Source organism: Microtus oregoni, unplaced genomic scaffold (assembly GCF_018167655.1).
Source record: "Microtus oregoni isolate MIOR12 unplaced genomic scaffold, Mior012 000021F_ref0000039, whole genome shotgun sequence".
NCBI classification, from domain to species: domain Eukaryota; kingdom Metazoa; phylum Chordata; class Mammalia; order Rodentia; family Cricetidae; genus Microtus; species Microtus oregoni.
Genome location: NW_024543080.1, coordinates 33881063 through 33899247, shown reverse-complemented (window position 1 = coordinate 33899247; position 18185 = coordinate 33881063).

Genomic DNA, 18185 nt, shown 5'->3' with positions numbered 1-18185 from the left:
TTGAATAGATTTTAAGGGAGGACTGGTGGCATTTGGGAATGGGAGAGGGAAGGATCAGGTAGGGAAAGGAGGGAGAGAATGGGGAGGATTTCTAGAGTTGGAGGGAAAGTGGGTGGCTTAGACTCCCAATGCAGTTGAAACTTCCTGACAGCGATAAAGGTGATCCTAATGAAAACTCATAGGAATGGGGAATATAGAGTCTGAACTTGCCACCTCTTGTAGCCTGGCAAGGCTTCTAGTGGCACTTCTGTGCTGCATTCAAGTGAGTTTTGGCCAAGGGGTCTTTTGGAAATTCACAATAACTCAGGCTATTGCTAAGACAAAGGTTGGCTCTCTGCAATCTGACATTAGGGGTTGCCCATTGCCAAGGACAGCACCCTCACAACACACTGGGCATAGAGAATACTGAGGCTTGGGACTACATGGCGTCTTCACCCCCTACATTCTAGGGTCTCGGGTGCCAAAAGGTGATGTGCAGGCTACTGTGAGGGAAATATAACACAACACGATCTGTCCTGCCTGCAAACTCTGCTGAGAAAATGGTACAAAACTTGTGGGAGTAGCCAGCTAATGTCTGATTTCATTTAAGGTCTACGCCATGTTAAGGAACTCAATACTGGGACTTCTTGATTAACCAAAAAACAAAAACTAGATAGGCAAATTACAAAGGGTAAAACCACGCACAACTGTTAAAAATTAGTTAATTAATAAGTAAAATTACTCCTAATGATATTATATGATATTCCTCGATCAATGCCTTATCCAGTCATCATCAGAGAGGCTTTCGCCAACAGCAGATGGGAATGGATGGAGTGTCCCACAGTCAGACATTATGTAGAGACTGAGTATAAATTGGAGGTCTCCATCAGTCCCTCAGAGTTCAGGAAGTACTGCAGAAGAGGAGACAGAAAGTGCTGGTTGCCCTGCCAGAGGAGTAACAGGGGGCAACAGAAGTTCAAGGTGTCAGTCCATCAGGAGACAATTCCATGATAGGTGAATCTCTGATAGAAAAGTCCCAGAGACCACAGACTCCAGAATGTCTTGTGCTTTCTGCTGTGCATTTACATCTTTGTCCATGCCATCTTTCTCTGGAATCTGGCATGCTGTGCATGGGTATGGGGAGATCCCCACTGCCTGTAATGTAGTATGTTTATCTTATGGAAATATTCTATTCTATTGGAATTTTACCTGTGGATTTTTATGAAAATGATTCCTTCCTGAGTTGTCCTATGTTGATAATTATAATGTTAGTTTAAGTAGAGTTTTGATGATTAAAACTACTAACAAGGAAGACATAGCTTATATGTCTGGCTAGAACATGTAAGTTTCTATTGAGGAACTATATAGACTGGGGCTTAGGTTAATGACTAAGAGAAACTATTAGCCCAGTAGACCCAACTAGCTTAAATTCTTTTAGTGGTGATTTGGGAGGTATGCTCAAATATTTTAGAGTGAATTATAGCTGAAACAAATCTTTGAAGGTAACTTAGAATTGGACGAAGATATTTTGTTGGACAAATTTGAGGTGAAAAACCCAAGAAGACAATTTAAAATTTTAGAAAGACACACAGTTGAGTGTGGCAGTCTAAGATCAGATAAGAAGAACAAAGCAGCATAGTTATAATTAGTTAATGTGACTTTCTTGCTGGGCTTGGCTGATGTGATGCCCAAAGGTGTTAATTAATTCCTTATACCCAATTCTGTCCTCAATTTTCTGATATATATATATATATATATATATATATATATATATATATATTATACATGAGTAGGGATATATCCTAAAAATTTAAAGTAGAGATGACTGATTGTTTTTCAAGTATATAAATTTAGATTTGTGATTCCTTTAAGATTTCTTATATGATTACTTTTAAGATAAGCAATAAAGTGTTTGGTCCTTTCTTGGTAACTTCAAAACACAGCCTTCCAGTAGAAGAATTGACTGAGAATTATCTTGCTTGCTCATACTCTGTTAATCTGTAGCAAGTTTTTTGATGTAAATGTGATCATTTTTTGTGATCTTCTTGTGATGATTTCATTTTAATCACACAAGGGAGATAAAAACATGTTTTTACCTGTGTTCTTTATAATTATTCACTTGAAAATAGAATGTAACTACATTCTTAATTTCTGTACATTGCCTATGTGTATTTTAGAATAAAGATACACTTTATAATTTTTGTCAAAATGTAATTTAACATTTTATATAAGTAGGTATGTCAAAATTAATAAAAGACGGGTATACAGTAACTTCAAACGGTTTTTTTTTGTGATTTTTTTTTTTTTTTTTGAGACACGGTTTCTCTGTAGCATTGGGCCTGTCCCAGAACTAGCTCTTCTATACCAGGGTGGCCTCGAACTCACAGAGCTCCACCTGTCTCTATCTACCGAGTGCTGGATTAAAGGTGTGTGCCACCAGTACCCAACAATCATAACTTCAGACTCTTATCATGTGATCATAGTGGGAGATCAGAGAGTTTTACTTCTTCATATCTTTGAGTAAAGATTTTGTTGTTTTTCTTACGAGTCTCTTTGGCTCTGTTAGAGTATCTACAGTCCTGTCAGGCTGTCTTTGAAGCATGACATCATAACTAAAGGTGTGATTGTAAACACCTAAGAGGCATTTGATAGAGCTCCTGAAGAATGCTATAATTTCTGAAGATAGGCAGTTACCTTATTGTTTATAAGGTTTACTTATTGTTTATAAGGTAACTAGATGTTGTTTAAAAGAGAAAGTACAGTTTCAGGAAATGGCTCAATGGGTCATGTGTCTGCTCCCCAAGAACAAAGTCCTGAGTTTGATTGCCTAGCAGCATCCACATAAAACAAAAGGGTGGGCATTGCAAATTTGTAGTTGAAGCTCTGGGGTGGGATACATGCCAGACAGGCAAATTCCAGGGTGTCTGTGGCCACCAGGCTAGACAAATTAGTAAAAACCATATTAATTGACAGACCTTGTCTCAACAAATAGGTTTGAGATAAATAAAGAAGGACACATACTACTATCAACATCTGGCATCTGTCCTCTATATCTGTAGGCACAGGTTATACACCCACACACATTCACACACACACACACACACACACACACACAACTGAAGATAACTATAAATTCCTTAATGAGGAATGACAAATATATCTCGCAAATTTTTTAGGATTAATGGACATTCTAAACAATATTTGTCTAATTGCAACATTACTAGATTAATTACAACCCATGTACATCATGAACCCTTCAAATTTCTATAAACTAGATAATCACAGCAGATGTGATAATTATATAAATTAGAATAAATATCTGTACTATGGCTTAAAGTTTACAGGCTATTTGTATTCTTAGCAGTAGCTCTTTTGTAGGATATTATCTAACCCAGGCACATTGCAGTATTTGACACATATAACTGCTAAAATAAAAATAATATGAAACTAATTATATTGATATCTGTTAAATAAGCATAGTTTTACGAAACTTTGCTGATGAAATTTGTGAGTCTTTGAGAAGTCATATAATTAAGAAATGTTAAATGTAGGGTATGATATTCTATGTAGGCAGGGATAGTCTAAATATCATTTTCTAGTATTTATATATTCATTTATTTGCTATTATTTTATTTTATTTAAAATAGTCTCCTTCATTTATCCTGACCACAGTATTTAACACTAGATCTTAAAAAGAAGTAAAATTATAGATAAATATGATAAAAATATCTTTAAAATCTATACAGTTCTAATTAGAATAAAAAAGTTTCTCTTGGGGATAGAAAATGAAAGTTTCTCTTTTGGTGAATAGCGCTGAAACTAGGAAACTACATGAGTCAGTTGTATCAATATTTGCTTAAATAGAAAAGTTTATTTGAATGTTTCAGAAATTAGCTTGCTTAAGGGTATGGAATCATATTGTCTAGTAGCCTATTTATGTTTATTTTGAGTAGGACCTCATTACCATATAATAACTGTAATAAAAAAGCCTAAAACATAATTACAAGAGTCAGTTTGTAATTATTGTGGCTTTTGATTATCCAGAGTATCTAACAGTTTCTATGATGGATGAATGTTTTGTGCAATGTGATATATTAGCAACAAAATTAGTTCATCCTAATCCTTTGTCCATCATTAGAGCAAACTCTCATGAGAGTGAAGAGAGGAAGATTTAGCCTTATAGGTTCTGTCTATAACTAAATAGATGTTATAGACAATTTTGTGAGTGGTGTAGGAGAGTTCTTCTGTTTATGTTTTGCTTTCATTGGTTGAATAAAAAAACTGCCTTATCCTTTTGATAGGGCAGAACTTAGGTAGGTGGAGTAGACAGAACTGAATGCTGGGAAGAAGAGCAGAGTGGCAGACACCATGGAGCTCCTGCCTGAGACAGACGCTGGTTAGAATCTTGCCTATAAGCCACAGTCATGTGGCAATACACAGATTTAATAGAAATGGGTTAAATCAAGAGCTAAGAGTTAGCCAATAAGAAGTTAGAGCTAATGGGCCAGGCAGTGTTAAATTAATACAGTTTCTGTGTGATTATTTCAGGTGAAAGCTAGCCAGGTGGCTGGGACAGAACAAAGGGCCTGCAATCCATGTAAAATGTGAGACAGAAACTTATTTAATTAGATGTTAGAAAAATAATTTATCAGGATTTTAAAAAATTATGCACAATGCCCAGAAGTTAAAGCAAATTCTATTTGATAACTATTTGTACTTCAACAAGATGCTGCTTAATATATTATCAGATGCATAACTCATTATTCAAGCATAAGAGCTTTAAATACCATAAATCTGAATAAAATTAAACCCTTTTAAAGCTGCAAATTGAAGTTAACATGTCAAATTCAATTAGCTCCTTTGTGCACAAAATTGTAAATTCTCAATCACAACTTATTACAAAATTGACAATGTAGTTTTAGCAATACTGAAATCCATTTCAGACAATTAAACTTTCTGATCAGGTCTAATATTTTCCTTTCATAAAGAATATGAATAAAAAACAATCATAATATGATGAGTAAAGAACAATTTCTTTCTTGTGTTAATATAACATTCATGTTGGCATGATTATAAAATATACTGCAAAAAATTGTATAGTAACATTTCAAATTTTTTACAGTTTTATATGAATTGACATTTCAAAATTATGTTGTTTCCTTTTTTTTTATTTTTGAATAATCAAGGTAGAATATTCCATTAAAATTTCTATTTTTTTAAAAAAGCTATCTCTCTGGTAATCTTGATTTTCTATAGGAAGTAGCACTTAAAGAACAGGTGGAACTTTTGACAGTCACTCACACTTTCATTACTCCGAGTGGTAAGGAATATTCCATCAGCTTTGAATGACACAGAATTGTTTATACCTGAGAAGCTTTGCAAGTATGCGATTCCCATTTCCTCCAAAAAAATGGCTTTCAGCATACATGTGGTGGATGACTTGAATGTTAAAAGTTAAGTTTTATTTTAATTCAATGAATGTTCAGTAGGAGTATACAATAACTGAAATTTAGGGAGTTTGAATGGAATTCAATACTTAAGTCAATATATATTGGCTTGATCTAAATTTTGCCATATGATTCAATGCTACATAAGTTTAAGTATATTTCAAACTTCTAATTATAATTAAATCAAGTAATACTAATTTCTGTCATTATTGAAGAAAAACACTAATGATGTTAGATACATGATTTAGTTTGGTCTTTTATTTAAAATGTAAAGCGTGTTTCTACATACATACACACATAAAAATACCTATAAACATATATACATACATATATAATTACATGTGTTATATGATTTGTAGAGAAACTACAAACACAGGTCAGTAATTTTTAAAAACCGGAAATACTATCATTTGAAATTTCTACTATTCAAAGAAAAAAACAGAAAAAGATTTTAACTTTTAATACTCATTATGTAGAGCTAAAATTATGGCAGTTCACAATGTCAAGAAGCATCATAGAGACATCAGTTTTCTAATAGGTGCCTAAGTAGGAAATGTTTTAGTTAATATGATTGACTTCAAGACTGTTTGAACCACGGACCTTACAGAAACTTCTAAAGAGGATTTATTTTCAACACCCCCTCAGGTTAAAATGGTTAACAGCTGAATTAAGTGCTCTACCTCCAGTGACCTGAAAGCAGAAGGGAAAGAGCACAAATGAATAATTTGTCAAAATGTACTCTGTTTCCATTAAACTCAGAAGGAAAGAGATACACATAGGAGAATTTAAGAACTGGAAGTGTCTTAAATATAGCTCAGATATTTTCTACATCCCATGCCCTTTGCTGTATACACTAGCTCCATTATTAACTAGGAATAGTTTCATCATTGTAAATTTCACAGTATTAAGTTACATCCTCATTTGTCTGACAATAATGAGAAAATTAATTATATTTTCATCTCAACTCCCTGTTGTTGTATACAGAATTGGGGAGCTTGATTGCATTTGAAAATAGCATCTTTTTTTTTACTTTATTTTTTATTTTTTTCCATTTTTTTATTGAGAAAAGGAGAAAAAAAATCAAGTTTCCACCTCCTCCCAGACTCCCATTTCCCTCCCCCTCCTCCCACCCTTCTCCCCCTCCTCCCACCCTTCTCCCCCTCCCCCCACTCCTCTCCCTCTCCCTCTCCAGTCCAAAGAGCAGTCAGGGTTCCCTGCCCTGTGGTAAGTCCTATTTCCTCCCCTCTCCGACCATTTCTAGGAAGGTGAACATCCAAACTGGCTAGGCTCCCACAAAGCCAGCACATTACGTAGGTTCAAAACCCCGTGCCATTGTCCTTGGCTTCTCATCAGCCCTCATTGTTCGCCATGCTCAGAGAATCCAGTTTTATCCCATGCTTTTGAAAATAGCATCTTTATGAGCACAATTAGGCTAAGCAGTGGTAAATACTGTGGAAATAAGGAAACTTTACAATAAAAATCAGGAAAACTGTTACTGCAGCTTCAGTCCAGGAAAGCCAGAGGTTAGTGCCTATATTGAGAAGTTATGAAGTGAGCAGGATATATTCTGCCCTATCGTTTTGGGGGGTAGCACCAATTAAATGTGCTTAGATTACTCACTTTAGAAACTGGGAATGAATAAGTAAATATACCTCATATTAAGACAATAAATTTTTACTACTTGATACCTTGGCCACTAACATTTAATGTAATATGTAATGTAACATTTTCACAGAAAACTAGAATAGCTGAGTAGACATCTTTCAATCCATGTATCACAGACAGAATTAGTTTGGCGTTAATTGGAGTAAGTAGCATTCAGTTTGGCTGTTCGTGCAGAGTTGGTCACACTTTTATTTTTATATGAACATTGAGTGAGAGGAAATCAAATGAATACAGTGTAGGAAGGAAGTTGACTGCACGGTAAAAATAATGCCGTCCTACATGTGTAAATAATCACATTATCCTTTAGGGCTTCTCACCTTCTAAAATTATATTTGTATATAAACAAAAATTAAGTCTTTTGTATAATTTTTCACAGTTTCATTGTGCTATTGTAGCCAAAGATGTCTGAAATCAACATGATCAATGTACTCTGTCTCTGAAAATACATTGAATCCTCTAATATTCTTTATCAATCTCTATTTAACTCCATTCCTCATTCTCCTTTGATCGCTTCATAGGTCGTGAGGAATGGAAAGAGCTGGTTGTCCTCTTTTTAATTTTCTCTTGCCTTTTAAGCCATGACTGTTTGAATCAGCAACTGCAACTCTGTAGCTATCAAGAGATTATGCTGCAAGACTTGCAGCCTAATGAAAATCTGTCCCCCGCCCAGGCACTAACTCTTCCCAAGATATGATGGAAACTTTTAACAAAATCTCTGTCCTACTGAAGAACTCAGGAAACAAATGATGAGGTGGAACTCTGCTCCTCAGAGAGACTGAAGAGCAAAGAGCTCAACTCCTCTCTTTGCCTCCTTTCCAAAGTCCTGGTTCTTCTCCTTGCCCCTCCTTAAAAACCCTTCTCCACCTGACTCCTCCCTACCACTTCCTGTCAGTTAGTTGCCGACTCAACTCTGTGATAGTAGATAAATTTTATTTAATAAACACATCTTTGCTTCATTAAATAAGTGTTCCAGAGCACAAACAAAAGTAGCATACCTTAAAATAATATTCCACAACAAGAACTAGTTGCTTATCTTCTTGACATACTCGTTACATACACTGAAATTTTAGTACATGTTTATTTTTCCAGTGTGGGAGGTTTATATTATGTTACATTATTTCTTTCCTTGAGTGCAAAGTCCAAATTATAAAATGTAAATTGAAGACAGTTTCTCATCACAGATCACTGCACAGGATGGAGAAAGTTCCAATGTCTTCAGTAACAGAGATCATCATATACTTGGTGCAGCAACAACTGATGACAGATATACAAGTCTTTGATTCTTCGTTATGTAACTTCTCTATCCTAGGCCTACGATGGCCTAAAAACCTTAAGCGAAATTGTTACTTTGACTTGCACAATCTTTTATGCTGAATTAAATATTTATGGAAAACATGAAGTGTTCTCTACATTTTTACATTAAAATCCATTTTCACAGTAGTACCAGGCCTTACACTTTGCTGACCTCAATTCCAGTGACATACTTTCATTTAGCTATGAGACAACCTTTCCATGGTCACACCATGACCTTTATCATCACAGAACTCTGCTCCAAGCTGCAAAATGAAAATATAAGAATTAGTTTCAAAAAGTTTTATTGCCACCACCCTCACACTCTGATTCCCACTTTTTTGTTTTACTTTGCCTAAACTATAACCACAATAAAATCATTCTTGAACCACAGTTTACATATTAGTAATTGAGGGCTCTGTGAAAGCTAAGGATTCAACATTTGTCTTAGGGAATTTTCTCTCACATATTCTAAATATTGAATAGGTCTGCAATATGAGTATATTCAAAAATGCCATTCTTAAGCATAAAAACATAAATCATAGAGATAAATATTAAAGCTAATAATAGATAGATCTTAGGAAAAATACCCAGAAGGAGGAATATCTTCTTAGACATAATGCCAAAATCTAAATGACAGGATAAAGGTACATAAATTATATACTATGAAAATTATGCACCATTGTGCTACAAATGGCTTCAGACAAGGAAAGGGGGAAAAATCCACAGATTTTGACAATTATTTGCAAACCATGTACATAGTAATAAATTGTATGTAATAATCTTAGGAACTAATAATAAAATATAAATAGCAAAATTTCAAGTGTTCCCACTTTCTGAAGAAATATTCCCCCCCAAAATATGAAAAGTTTAGAAGAATAAAAAATCTTGTTAATCATAAGACATGAGAAAATTAAAAATCAAAATCCTATATTAAAATATCAAATCACTTCATGAGACTAGTTAAAAGGAAAAATACAAAAAATAAAATGTTGGTGAAAATATGATGACCTTGTAACCCTTCCTGTAGTGTGAATATTGATTAGTATAAATATTTCAGAAATTTTATCCATTTCCCTCACTGAATAATAGTGCATTACATTTTATCATATTCAATAGAGAAGGAAAATAAACTCCATACAAATCTAAGCACTAATATAAATAGTAGTAGTATTCTAAAAAGTACAAACTGTCTAGTTGTACATACTTAGGAATCCTGCTACAGCTGATATATCTAAAAAGCAAAATTGTTTTATCAAAAAAAATAATGAGCTCATTATACATAACACAATTAGAAGGAATATTGAAATGTTCCACCTGTAAAAGTCAGCAGATTATATTTTAATAAATTTGTTTTGAGAAGGGATGCATAGATCACTACTTTAACCTGCAACTATTTTTGGATATACCTGAGTAGTCCTTCATTTCTCTGTATTTTTTCTAGTTTCTTGATCTTCAATATGAATTTTCTGCCAACCTTCAACAGCTATCACTCTTTTTTGCTGTATTAATGGCATTCTTCCAAAGATAAAAGTAAGATAAATTCACATATGGCAGTGGTGACTAGTGCCTACATAGAAGTGATATGTTCTTGCCATCCTCACAAAATTACTGGTTAAATGCTGTCATTTCAGACTGTTTTGTTGTGATTTAATTCTCCAAGTAAATTCTACAAAATATGTATATATACAAATTGCAATATATATATATATATATATATATATTAGATGACATATTTTATTGATAGATTTTTTGCAACCATTCTTTGAATAAAATGTATACCATATAATTTCTCTCTTATTTCTTAGCTAAATTGTATGACTATAAAATTTTTGCTTTTTCTTATGTACTCTAAAAGAACCTATTTAAAGCATAACATTGGGCATCCACTGGGTGATGTAACAGAACTCTACCACAAAAGTAATAGCTTAATATATTATAAATTAATTTATTAGAAGTAAGACTGGAAGCTTTTTCTTTGCAGAAAAATAATAAATGCTTTCAAATAATAAAATTAAATACTAATAACTCATACAATAATATGACAGTCAGTTCTGTTAGTAAAGTAGTTGAGCACAGATACATGCACCTGCAGCCTCAACTCATGAGAATAGTAGGCTTCAGGATCATTGCAATATTAGAGACTGCAACTATCGCTTCTGACTCCTCAATGGTTCTCAAGAATTCTGGTTGCAATGTAGCTTACAGATGTCAAATTCCCAGGAATTCCTTGAGGATTTTGACCATATGGTGGTATCAGTTCATATTTACATCTTTTAAATATAAAACTGAAAACATGTGCTACTGTTATTTGTACATTATCCAAGCCAGTTATACTGAAACCATATAAAATAATATTTACTTTTTCCTTGACAAAACCCAAGAGATACTAATAAGATGTAAAGTCTGTCCAGTTAGTTCCCAGTTAGTTCCTGGGGCAGCTGATAATAGGGACCTGAAATGACCCTATCCTATAGCCATACTGATGTATATCTTGCATATCACCTTAGAACCTTCATCTGGCGATGGATGGAGATAGAGACAGAGACCCACACTGGAGCACTGGACTGAGCTCCCAAGGTCCCAATGAGGAGCAGAAGGAGGGAGAACATGAGCAAAGAAGTCGGGACCACGAGGGGTGCATCCACCCACTGAGACAGTGGGGCTTATCTATTGGGAGCTCACCAAGGCCAGCTGGACTGTGACTGAAAAAGCATGGGATAAAACCAGACTCTCTGAACATGGCGAACAATGAGGGCTGATGAGAACCCAAGGACAATGGCACTGGGTTTTGATCCTACTTCATGTTCTGGCTTTGTGGGAGCCTAGTCAGTTTGGATGTTCACCTTCCTAGACCAGGATGGAGGGGGGAGGACTTTGGTCTTTCCACAGGGCAGGGATCCCTGACTGCTCTTCAGACTGGAAAGGGAGGGGGAGAGGAGTGGGGGGGAGGGGGAGAGGAGTGGGGGGAGGGGGAGAGGAGTGGGAGGCTGGGGGGAGGCGGAAATTTTTTTTTTCAATAAAAAAAATGTAAAGTCTGCAATATATTGATCTTGTAAAAGCCTGTGATGCCTAAGCTGAATTTGATTAACATTGATGGCCATTTTAAGTATATTGTTTTCTGACCTCTTCCCTCTCAATGACACACACATACATACACACACAAACTAAATTCAATGTAATATGGAATTTTTATATCCAAATCAGACAGTCACATTTATTTTTTATTTTTTATTTTTTTTACTTTTTGACTGATGTAAATATAGAGAGTTGCATTTTCATATCTGGCTCAGTTAATTCCTTAAAGTACATGTATTATGTTGCCTCAGGCAAACCACTGAACAGTTATGATGAATGAATCTCAGGTAAATAAATCTTATATTTGAAGTATTATTTTGAAAAGACTGATGTCGTTTCACAGACCACTTCAATCTAACTCACTCCCAAATTCCATATTCTACAGGTTAGCCAACACTTGTTTAACTCTAAGCTACTACTACTAGACACCTTGAACAAAGACTAGGTAACTGAGGAACTTGTTTTCTTATGCGTGACATTTACTGAAGAAACAGAGAATGCCATTGTAAAGTACACACTCCATAATTCCTCATGCCTTTCACAGCACTTAATGCTCTCCCATATCCTTCTGATAAGAATGATGTTCTTGATTTTGTCTTAGTAGGAAGAAACTCCGCAGCAATTTATCTCCAAAATGTAATGTCAATGTAGTAATTTAAATCACTATATAAGAGCTTTTGAATTGATAGGTCTTTGATAGCTAATTAAAGGTAATTGCAGACATTCTGTTTATATTCCTCAGCTTTAGTATTGACATTTCACAAATTTGTCTCTCAAAACTTAAGGCACAAACATATTTATTTTAAAATAAGTTAATCAGCATTAAATTATTTTAATCTTAATCTGTATAAACAAAAAGTTGAACAAATTCTATTAAAAATAACTGCTATATTTTTATGACATATAATAGTAAGCTACTACTTTAACTGTATTTGAATATGCTGTAAGATATTGATGAAGGTCACTGATTAAATTATAATCCTAACCCCAAATGTTTAGCTTCTTTTTTTCTGAATGCTATTAAGGAATATTACATAATTATATGAAAATATGAATAAATATATTCTTCTTGGCAAATGAAATAGGTAATTATGGCTGGTAATCAAAGTATGTACTTTAATAAATAATTAATGGTCTACAGATTTCTTTGGTATAATTTTTAAGGGACCATTAATTCTTAGTCAAAGAGAGCCAAGTTAGATGATTTACCTAAAGGATATATCCACATATGTTCTCAGAATTTTCTCTGAGGATGAGGCATAATTGAAAGAAGTTTAATCTCAATACTCAGGGAGCAGGAGTTGTCTGATATTTGTGAGTTTTAGTTTGAGGCAAGCCTAGATTTTACCTTTGGAACCAAGATAGCCAGGGTTACATAATGAGAATTTATTAAAAAAAAAAAATTGAACAGCAACACAACAAAACAACAGTCACAACAAAAAAACAAATAAATGAAATTGCAATGAAGCACCTGAATGCCAGTCTGAAAAATATTTGGTTCTGTCTGTCATGTTACTAGAAATGAGCATAATGTTCACACATTTGAGAAGGTAAGCTATTTTCTTTAGCCAAATGGCAGTGCCACATGCAGCAAATGCAAATCCACAAAGCTAAGTAGATGAGTAGTCATTCTTGTTAGAAGATAGAACAATTGTGCATGTAGAAGTTATATTAAAATAAGATTCATATCCTTAATTTTCAAATAAACCATTATATTGAGAAATGACTATTTTTTTTATAAAATCCCAAATATAACCCATAACTTAAAGGATCATCTTCCTTCCTGAAGCAATGTTTTTAATTTCTATATACTATATCAGCACTCAAATAGTTTCTTTTGTTGTTGCCAAAATTGCTCATTTTATTCTAGCTTAGAGTACTAGGGAGAAGAGACATGTACACTTTATCATTGTTGTAATAATTACGATTAATTTGCTCCATAGAAGGAGAAATTTTCTTACCTTACTGAACATGTTCTTTATATTTGGGTTACATAAAATTATCAATGAATGGAAAATGATTTTTTTTTTGATTTTTAAAAAAATTTTGTTTCTTATTGTCAGTTCCTTTCCCAAAGGCTAGTTTTGCCAAGAATAAAACAAGCTCTAAGTGGAGTGTCTTTTTTGCTCAACATCTCTCGGGAATAGATTGGTGATGTCAGAGCAATCATGTCTTATGTCAACAGAACCCTAAATCATTTAAATGTCATGTTCCACAGATCTTTGAAGTGGTTGAAGAATACCTATCTGGACAGAATATAATCTCTATGTATTTACGAACCTAAGTGATAAAGAACCTGATTGATCTGACTATATGTACAAAGAACATGAACACCTTTTTACCTATAACAATTAATACCTGTACAACATAAAGAGTAAAACTTCATGTAAGAATATTAAATAATCTGCAAACAAATGCGCAACAATGACCTCAAAATGTAAACAATATATAAGTATCTTGATCAGAGGTAGGAGCAATATGTAATGCAATATGAAAATATATCCTTAAATTGTATCAATATACAAATGCCCTAAACTGAGGTAGAAACATTCGTATATACAACCTGACAATATAACTTTGTATAGGTGTACAAATAATGTAAACAAAATTAACATATATAATTTGAACTTCTATTCATTATTTCTATTTCCATAAAAACAACTTATGTTAACCTAATGAAACAGTTGTCCTTCTTTGAAGAGAGCTTGGTAAAGAATTCTAGACACAAAAGATCAGAGTTAATCATGGTTTCTTGGTAGCAACATTTTCTCAGGTGGGCTCTGTTTGCTAGAGGCAAGTATATCTCATTTAAGAGAGACTTCCTGACTTAGTTTTAGCTCTAAAACCCTTGCAGTCCTTTTAAAAGACCTCACCACAAAACATTGAATGATGTTTATGAATAGCCAACAGCATGCTTCTGGGTGGTGGCAGAGACCTTGGAACTCCATAAAGTTGGAGCAATAAACATGGCTCCGGCAAGTAATTCCACCATGAAGCTAGACTCTCAGAAAGCTAAGTAATGGGGTGGATCCAGCCATCAAAACCATGGCTTTAATCCTAGCCATAGCACTTAGAAAATTTAAGACTTATTTGGTCAGAAGAATATAGATATACAGTAAAGAAAGATTCATTTTTTAATAAAAAAAAAGCCTTTAAATGATTTACAATGTGATTAAAAATATATGTAGCTTGGGTGAGAAAAGAAAAAGGATAAAGTTCTTGAAAGAGACAGAGACAGACAGACAGACAGACAGATATGGTGGGTATGGTGGCATACACATTTAATCCCAGCACTTGGAGGCAGAGGCAGGTAGATCTCTGTGAGTTCATGGACAGTATGGTCTACAGAGTGAGTTCCAGCACAGCCAAAGATACACAGAGAAGCCCTCTCTCAAATAATCAAAAATTAAGGCACGGGGCAGTGGTGGTGCATGCCGTTAATCCCAGCAATTGGGAGACAGAGGCAGCAGGATCTCTGTGAGTTTGAGGCCAGCCTGGTCTACAAGAGTTAGTTCCAGGACAAGCTCCAAAGCCACAGAGAAACCCTGTCTCAATAAATAAATAAATGAATAAATGAATAAATAAATAAATATAAAAGAAACAGAGTTTAAAATAAAGCCACATAGAGATGGAATAAACACAGACAATCTGGATACTCTATTGTGTTGTCTTTGAATTGTTTGAATGCTGAGGGTCAAATAACATTTGATTTTAAATGCTGCTGGATTATTTTAACATATATATTTTTAAAATGCCTTGACTTCAAAATTTAAGTCAAAGAAATGTTACTTTGTAGAAAAGGTTTTACTTTTGTTTCCATAGGAAATGAGAGGCTGTGGATTCATTTTAGATTAACAAAAATCAAGTATGATCAGTGAAGACCCCCTCAAGAATCTGATAGAAGCAGATGATCTAACATTTCAAGCACCTGTGTTGGAGTTTCCTTTGAGTTCTACATCCAGGACAGTTTCAAGACTGCTGGCTGAGATGATCAAGCCTTACAGGTTATTCCAGTTAGGACGCGATCATAATTCTAAATCTTCTTTAGGTCACCGTAAGATTATCAGTGCCCCCAACAATCAGCAGAAAGTAGCCTAGAAAACTATACCCATATTCCAAAAAAAAAAAAAAACAGATTATGGATGTTTATCTTTGTTTAGAGTGTTGGTTACAAGTTGTTATGGATAATGGTCTGAAGAAAAGGTAAACATAGGAGATTAGATTCGGAATTCTTGGTTTGAGAAAAAGGGGCAAGTGCTGTGGGACAATGATCTTGTGCTCTGTCACTTGTACACTTGTATCATTTTAATAAAATTCCGATTGGCTAGTAACCAGGCAGGAAGTATAGATGGGGTGACCAGACAGAAAGTAGAGACGGGGTGATGAGAACAGAAGAATTCTGGAAGAGTAAAGACTCAGTTTGCTGTCATCACCCAGACACAGAAGAAGCAAGATGAGAATGCCTCACTGATAAATGGTACCAAGCCACATGGCTAATACAGGCAAGAATTATGGGTTAATGTAAGTTATAAGGGTTAATAAGAAGTCTTAGCTAATAGGTCGACCAGTTTATAATTAATGTAAGCCTGTGTGTGTTTCTTTGGGACTGAATGGCTGTGTGATTGGGTGGGACAGAAAACCTCTGTCAACATTAAGTGAAATTACCATGACCATAAAGACAAATTTTACAGGTTCTACTTATCTGTTAGTCACAGCTGCAAGTCTTTAAATGTCAGCATACAACATATGAGTATATAACCACAGAAAGCATAAGAGAAAATGGCCATGGTTGGAGGGATTCCCCAGAAAGAATAGAAAGAAACAAAAGACATAATTGGAAGTAGAAAAATCCGAAATAAGTCTCCAGCTGGGGAAGAACAGGGCAGAAGGATCCTACTGGAAAAGAGAATTGAAGGTCAGTGCAGGAGGAGGAGGGACACATTATTTGATATTGTCTTAAAGAATTATTTTATATAACTTAAAGGGAGTAATATTACTGACAGTGCTTCTCACTAGGACTGCAGAACAAAATTCCCAATCCCTGGAACAAGTTTCTTTTGAAGTACAATAAACAGTTATTTTAAACAATAAGCTTGTTTCACATATTAACTAAAATTGAATGTTTTTTAAATAAAACAAATTAAAATTATATTTTTGGGGCAACTGGACAAATTGTTTTACTATTTTACCAGGAAATTATATACTACATAGGTGCATATTTATTGGTATCTTGGAAAATGTAGAAAGGACATTAATTATGCAACATAATAAACAAAGTACACACATAGAAACAGCATTATCTCCCTAAAAACAATACTGCATATTACCACATCACTTTGCCCTTCTCAGAACCTCCATCCAGTGACTTAATTTCAAGCTCATCTCAGGTTTTCGGCATATATTCTTTACTACCCAGTGTTTTGATTAATGATCATTATTAAAGTTATTCCTTCCAAATCCCCTTAATTAAGGTTCAGAATTATTTAAAAGTTTGCTATCTGAGGGTGAAATCATCAAATTATATTGCCCTCATATAGTGTGATTACCTAATGAGGTTCTTGTAGTGAAACACTATAATTAAATTTCTAATCATTCATCCTGCAACTTCTTGGTAAGGTGAGTTTTCCTATCCCTCTCTGCCAACACACATCATGTCGGCTACTTTCCAGGAACTAGTGAATAAACCAGTAAGTCATTCAAGGTTCAATTTTTCTCTATAAAAATTTTTATTGAATTTTGTACTGTTTGCAGATAAACCAGCTTTATATTATCCTGTAACTCCACTATTTGAAGTTTAGAAGGCTCTTGCATGTAAAAACCATTTTAATTTTTATATAAATTATTTATGTAAATATTTTACACTCAGAAAATATATGAATCACAAATGTGAAACTTGATAAAGTTTTTAAATAATTTATCAGCAGCCTTCTAAAATCAAAAATTATAAGATGCAAAATAATTTCTATTTCATTTTGTCTTTCTGTTTCCTATTGTCTTTCCAAGATAATACTGTAAGTTAATGTAAGCTATTTCTCCATTTATGAATCCTTTTAAAGAATGGAAATTAATTTTTCACATTTGAGCCTGATTTTGCTTAATATGTTAATATAATTGAAGGGAGATACATCTCTTCAATTTGATTAACTAATGACTTAGTTTTACACTTTGTCTTTCAATATTTTGTTTTGTGGATATCAGAATTAACTTACGATTGTTTAATGTATTTTCAACATATTTTATATTTTTCTTAAGTATGTATCCCTGCTAAATATTCACATTTTTCTTAATAGCTTATTAGCTATATAATAGTAATGTAATAGAATTTCCAGAACACAATATAACACAAAATTCTGTAGACTGGAATATTTTTGTCAAAAGTGGTTTTTCTGCATCTTTCGGGGCTTTCGAAAAATGATTACCCTCTGTCTCAAAAAACAAAAACAAAAAAAATTATTACTTCCTTATGTTCTTTAACATTGACAACAGGATATGTGCATTCTTAGACTCTTAAACCATTTTTTTCACTCCAACTTTGCCCACCCATAAATGTATCCTTATTACTAACTCTAATTTTTTCTCCTCTACTGTGAGCACCAAGTGATATAACTAGGAAGACCCTTGCAATTGTTAATATTTTGTTACAACTATAACACCATTAATTATATACAGAAACCTTTTTAATAAAGAAAGATATCCAGAAGCTCTAGTTATAAAAGTGGATCTTGC